Below are 7,096 nucleotides of genomic sequence, written 5' to 3' on the forward strand. Positions count from 1 at the left end.
TAAGAAAGACATCAAAGTGAATGGAGATATTTCGCCTTTATGCAACCACTGGGGGTGAATGTTTTGTATTATTAACGAATTCATTTGAAAAGTAAAAGTTCTTCAACATAAAAATCAGACACTACATGAATTGATGTTTATAACGTTGTACAAAGGCATTTGAGTTTCCTCACACATGTGCTTCAATATTCGGTACAGAACCTTTTTTTTCAAAGGAGACATTACCATTTCGATTGATATAATTCAAATATGCTGACATTATGATGTATAAGCATGTTAACTTGTTCATGACCTTTCCAAATGAGCTTGACGTTTCCTATTTTGGTGGAATGTAACTTAAAGACGTGTTCGCTATATTGTGATTATTACTGATGTCTTATTTTGTTGCAGTTACATTCTTGCACTGACACAGGAGAAGATGTTTGAACGTTTTCTTGAAGGTCATATTGCACAATGCGTAGCAGGCAGGATTTATTGTACTATTGATATAACAGAGCCAGTATCCGATGCTCCAAAGTATGCTGGGGACACAGATTAAGCAGAAGGTATCCATGAGAACCATGATATGGTACGGAGTCCATGTAATTATGAAGGCCAGGAGAATAGCCAGAATGGTCCTAGTTACCTTCTTTTCTCGTAATACCGCACCATTTGCCCTCTTAACATGTGTTCTGGTCACATTTATAATGTTATTTGTTGTTCTGTTGTCATCCCTATTCCTGATGTTGACCTCCAGCAAATCGTCAAGAGTATTTGCTGTTTTGGTGCGGTTTGGTATCATTAATTTGCCATTCACTACACTTGAAGTAACAGTTGCCTTACATAATTCAGAATGATTTCTATCATCCTTCATTCGACTCTTGCTGGCACGAGATATGTACACATACAAAATCGTCATTATGGTAACTGGGACATAAAAGGAAACTATAGCAGTTCCAAAAGTGACAGGTGGATTTGAGAAGAATTGTACATAACACTCACCCTCTTGGACAATCCGCTCCCCTACAATGAACTGCCAAAAGAGAATGGCAGGAGCCCACAGGAAAAAAGACAACACCCAAGCCGCTGCAACCATCATCCCAACCATCTTAGTTGTTCGTTTCATTGGGTAGATAAGGGGCTTTGTCACACAAAAGTAGCGGTCAAAGCTTATGATAAGGAGGTTCATAACAGAGGCGTTACTGACAACGTAGTCTACAGTAAGCCATAAATCTCATACCACTGGACCCAGAGGCCAATATCCATTTACAGTATAAATAGTGTAAAGATTCATAGAGAATGCCCCGATGATCAAATCAGCACAGGCTAAACTGAAAATAAAGTAGTTGTTAGTAGTTTGTAATTGTCTGTTTATTTTGATAGAAATAATGACCAGAATGTTTCCAATGATTGTCACCAGACTTAATGCTCCTGTCGCAATCACAATGCAAACCATTTCAGCCGTTTTGTAAGGGCACCATCCTGCACTTGCAAAGAAGTCCGTTGAGTTGCTGAGAGATTGAATTTCTTCTGTTGCATTTGCCATAAGTCTCGGCTGATTTGTACTTAGCACTAATAAGGCATAAATACATAGGATAAAAGCAAAGCATTAGGAAAAAAAATTGTTCATTTTGCAAAAAAGCATCTTTTCGAATTAAAAAGAAGACCTTTTAAAAAGTGCTGTCATAAACTTTGCAGATTTTGTGTTCTTGTAGTATTATGTTAAATGGGCGTTTCGATACGTTCAATTTTGAAACTTACTTTCAGTTGTATGTCATTTGAATTGGACATATGACAGACATTCAATATGTTGGCAGATGATTGGCAAACTGGCATTCTAAAACAAATGATGACAGCTTAGTGATCAGCATTTTGAGCTTAACATTATGGTCGATATTTAAGAAGTTATTTTTCGCATTTTTGCTATCAAAAACCAGTCCGAAGGAAGTTGACCTGGGCCTTCGATTATTCATGAACTGATTTGTCCACATCCCTCTGTACTCCCCATACCGGAATATGACAATGAATATTAAAAGGTAATTAAATCATGCATATATGTACTTTGCATTCATCACCTGTGGTGTAAACTGCAAGAGCAGGAACGTTAAGCTGAAACTGCATGACCCATTAGTTCTTACACAATTTGAGGAGCATTTTCATGTCTATACTTTACAGAACCAATATCATTGCATGAATAACAATATAGAGCATATATATAAAGATGTGCTAGTTGTGATGCAGAAAAGGCGTTGAAAAGATGTAAGCTAAGTTGAGGTGAAATATCCCTCTTTGGAAAGGAAATGTGAATGCAGACTTTTGATGGAGATGTTGAAAATTTGACTTTGGTTGTGGTTCTGTTCGCCGAGCTGGAATTTGTGTTGCAGACGTTTCGTCCCCTGACTAGGTGACATACTCAGTGCTTGGGAGCCTCCTGCGAAGCGCTTCTGTGATCTTTCCTCCACCATTTGTCGTGGTTTGAATCTGCCGCTTCCGGTTGTCAGTCCCAGCTGTCCATTGCAGTGGCCGGTATATTGGGTCCAGATCAATGTGCTTATTGATTGAATCTGTGGATGAGTGCCATGCCTCTAGAAATTCCCTGGCTGTTCTCTATTTGGCTTGTCCTATAATAGTAGTGTTGTCCCAGTCGAATTCATGTTGCTTTTCATCTGCGTGTGTGGCTACTAAGGATAGCTGGTTGTGTCGTTTCGTGACTCGTTACATGGATGCGGATCGTTAGCTGTCTTCCTGTTTGTCCTATGTCGTGCTTTGTGCAGTCCTTGCATGGGATTTTGTACACAACATTGGTTTTGCTCATGCTGGGTATCGGGTCCTTCGTACTGGTGAGTTGTTGTCGGAGAGTGGCTGTTGGTTTGTGTGATGATATGAGTCCTAGTGGTCGCAGTAGTCTGGCTGTCAGTTCGGAAATGCTCTTCATTTGTGGTAGTGAGGCTAGTCCTTTGGATTGTGGCATGTCCTCGTTCCGTTGTCTTTCCCTGAGGCATCTGTTGATGAAATTGCACGGGTATCCGTTTTTGGCGAATACATTGTATAGGTGTTCTTCTTCCTCTTTTTGCAGTTATTGTATACTGCAGTGTGTTGTGGCTCTTTTGAATAGTGTCTTGCACAAGAACTGCAAAAAGAGGAAGAAGAACACCTATACAATGTATTCACCAAAAAGCGGATACGTGCAATTTCATCAATAGGTGTCTAAGGAAAAGAAAATGGAACGAGGACATGCCACAACCCAAAGGAATAGACTCACTACCATACATCAAGAGCATTTCCGAACTGAAAGCCAGTCTACTGCGACCACGAGGACTCATAACAGCACACAAACTAACAGCCACTCTCAGACAACAACTCACCAATATGAAGGACCCGACACCCAACATGAGCAAAACCAATGTAGTGTACAAAATCCCATGCAAGGACTGCACAAACACTACATAGGATAAACAGGAAGACAGCTAATGATCCGTATCCATGAACACCAACTAGCCACGAACCGACACGACCAGCTATCCTTAGAAGCCACACACGTAGATGACAAGCAAAATGAATTCGACTGGGACAACACTACTATTATACGACAAGCCAAACAGTGAACAGCCAGGGAATTCCTAGAGGCATGGCACTCATCCACAGATTCAATCAATAAGCACATTGATCTGGACGCAATATACCGGCCACTGCAAAGGACAGCTGGAACCGACAACCGCAAGCAGATTCAAACCACGACAAATGGCGGAGGAAAGATCACAGAAGCACTTCGCAGGAGGCTCCCAAGCACTGAGGATATCACCTAGACAGGGGACGAAACGTCTGCAACACAAATTCCCAGCTCGGCGAACAGAACCACAACAACGAGCACCCGAGCTACAAATCTCCTCACGAACTTTGAATTTGACTTTGGATAATCTAGGCGTAATTTCTTTGCAGAATAGCACGTTACCAGTAGGGATTAATAAAGTGAACGTTCCAGTTATTACAGTGGCTGACTGCAATTCTCTGGTTCATTTCTGAAGGCACAGAAAGATGTGAAAATATGAATTAGCTGTAGGAATAGGGGATTTGGCCTAAAAAGCCTGTTCTGCCATTCAATAATAGCATGGCTGGTCCTTTGTGCACGCCTGCCTGCCATTGATGTAATTTTGCGTCCATGTTTCACAAAAATGCGTGTGCTTTCAAATTAAAAGTTTCAAAGTTCTCTCCTCCCTCCCTCGTCAGGAAGTGAGGTTTTAACGTGTGTGTGTGTGTGTGTATGTGTGTGCGTGCGCGCGCGCGTGCATGTGTGAGAGAGTATGTGCATGTATGTGTCTCCCTTATTTCAGGTATTGATCTAGTGACCCTTCTCCGAACTGACTCCAATACATTTGGATCATTCTTTAAGAAGTCGAGCAACGCTGTGCACAGCATGTTGGATACAGTTATAGCAATGCCGTGCAGAATGAAGCTTAATCTTTGTGTGCCACTCGCTCCCGCAACAATTATAAATTTGCAGTACCTTCCCAAATTACTTCTTGTAACTGCAGACTGATATTGGCGATAAAAGCATGAAACATTATGAACCTAATGCACATCAGACGTCTGCTGCAAATTCTCCCCATGCAGATAACATTCTTCCATGTTTTTCTTTTTGCATAGAAAAGAGCCAATTTATTTTTTTCCCGAACAAAGAGAACATGTCAGCATGAACTTTATAAAATGTTCTGCCAGTTAAGTGTCAATCATTATTAACTGATGTATAATGCATGGCAAATCCTCTGGTAAGCATAGTTCATTTGCCAGCGAAACATCACAATTTTTATTCAGTGAAAGTGATAGTTCGTCTAAAATGAGTTATGGTGCAATATATACTGGTGAGTGAAATTAAAAAAAAAGAGCTTCGATGCAATTTTCATTTTTACAGCAGTATTTGAATTCAGTACTATCAAAGAATACACTTCATCGTTAATTTCTGGTGTTGAAATGAATGAAGACTTGTTGAGTGACGTTGAAATGTTGTCTCAAAAGATGGTAAGTCCGTTAGTTGAAGTGTTCCTATTCAATTAACTTTATACTCAGCGAAAATTTAGCTGGTAATGGTAGAATATTTTCAGCCATTTGACTGATGCCCTAAACTTCATGCATCACAACTATGAGCTCAAGCAGAGGTCAGAGAAAGGCAGTAATTTCAGTTAGTTGAGAAAGAGGAACACATGCATCATTTTAAGATCAGTTCACAGACATCATATCTGATAACTTCTCGTTCTAATAAATTTTTGTAGCTAAAATAAAACGACTGGGTGAAAGACAACTCTCAAAGGAAGAGTATTCGATTTTGATGTTTCAAAATTCAAATAGTTGGCAGTGGCCTATTAATGAAACTTTAACAAAATATACTTTTCCGATTGTTATGATTATAAATATTTTATGAAAGAGGTGCTGAATACCATACGAGGATAAGATTTCTGTTGCTGTTTCTTTTCAAAGCTAAAAAAATGGCAATGCAAGTTTTACAAAAACAGAAATTTCATCTGAAGCTTCTCCTTTGAAAATTATGCTAGAGATGTTTTTGCTGTTTTTTAATGCCTCACTTTATGTGTATTCAAGGTTCTGATGGAAAACACAATATTTATCAAGTCTCTGCAATCTAACTGCTAATCTGCCATTTATGAAATGTTTTAAACAAAAATGCAGCAAGATGAAGTTGCAAAATCAATTACAGATAAGGATGTTTGGCACATGAGAGGAAAAGGGCTGAACAATGTGTTGCTGGAAAAGCGCAGTAGGTCAGGCAGCATCCAAGGAGCAGATGAATTTCCTGAAGGAGGGCTTATGCCCGAAACGTCGATTCTCCTGATCCTTGGATGCTGCCCGACCTGCTGCGCTTTTCCAGCAACATATTTTCAGCTCTGATCTCCAGCATCTGCAGTCCTCACTTTCTCCTACATGAGAGGGAAAGGATAAAGTGAGGTGTGCGTATGCTGGAGATTCTGAATCGAAAATTGTTGTGCTGTAAAAGCACAGCAAGTTAGGTCGCATCTAAGGGGCAGAAGAGTAGACGTTTCAGGAACTTCATTATGAATGTCTTCATTAAACAATATTTACAGTCGGGTAACAAATTATTACCTACCCACATGCCATGAAAAATCGATAATTAGAGCATTCAACATGGGCTATCGGATATTCAAAAATGTGCAAAAGCAAATGAACAAATTTTCAAAGGCAATGTTGAAAAAGAAGTAAAACAACATATTTTCACAAAGCAGATGCCCAAAATAAGTTCTGTGACAATGCCAAGAAATCCTTTTTTTGAAAAATTGATTATTCCCCAATAGAACATAAGCCAGGTGTACAGCAACAGAATGGCATATAAAAGTTTGCCCCATGAAGGGAGGTCGACAAGATCATCATTTTGACATCTCAGTGCAGCAATCCTTTTGCATTCCTCTTGCAACAGGGCAGAACATTATTTTAATCCTTCCACCCAACGCTTCAATGCTGCCTGCCATATTAATGCATCATCCTATAAGCACTGACCCTCTGATATTGCAGGCATTTTTTTACCCAGCACTGATTCCCTAAGGTACGTTATTTTGTCATACTGCCCCACCAACTGTACAGTGCTCTTTTACTTCTTTTTCCTCCGACAATACAATCCACGCTCAATTTTTAATGAGATGTGGAAACATCTATTCGACTGTGTTGCATTTTGGTAATTTACACCATTTATTCATTAAGCAACATCAACGTTTGAAACAAATGCTTAAAGACTGAATAGAGTATACCCAGACGTTATTGGAAAGAGAAGTGACAACGAAAATTTATCACTTTTCTCAAATATCCCCTGCATAACGAGAATGGATGTCAAATTTCTGTGAAGTTTCTCGTTTTGTGTTTAGAGTCTGCTTTACCTTTTTACCTTTTATGTCTTCCTCCTCCACCCTCCCTGTATCAGACACCACTTTCAGTTGCTATTGCCATGGCGCTGGAGGGCAGCTGTTGCTCAGCATATCTTGCTGACATCCATGAATTTAAATTAGTCTATTATTTAACGTTTGACTGTTTCACATAGTTTATTTTGATTTCGCTCATTTTCCCAAAAAAGAGTACATTGTTTTTATATTCATTTCTA

General features: G+C 39.5%; 1 pseudogene; it reads right to left on the reverse strand.

Moving 5' to 3' along the window:
• Positions 1-376: 376 nt before the first annotated feature.
• Positions 377-1,525, reverse strand: LOC132832581 (muscarinic acetylcholine receptor M2-like; annotated as a pseudogene).
• Positions 1,526-7,096: the final 5,571 nt, after the last annotated feature.

This window comes from Hemiscyllium ocellatum, chromosome 35 (assembly GCF_020745735.1).
Source record: "Hemiscyllium ocellatum isolate sHemOce1 chromosome 35, sHemOce1.pat.X.cur, whole genome shotgun sequence".
NCBI classification, from domain to species: domain Eukaryota; kingdom Metazoa; phylum Chordata; class Chondrichthyes; order Orectolobiformes; family Hemiscylliidae; genus Hemiscyllium; species Hemiscyllium ocellatum.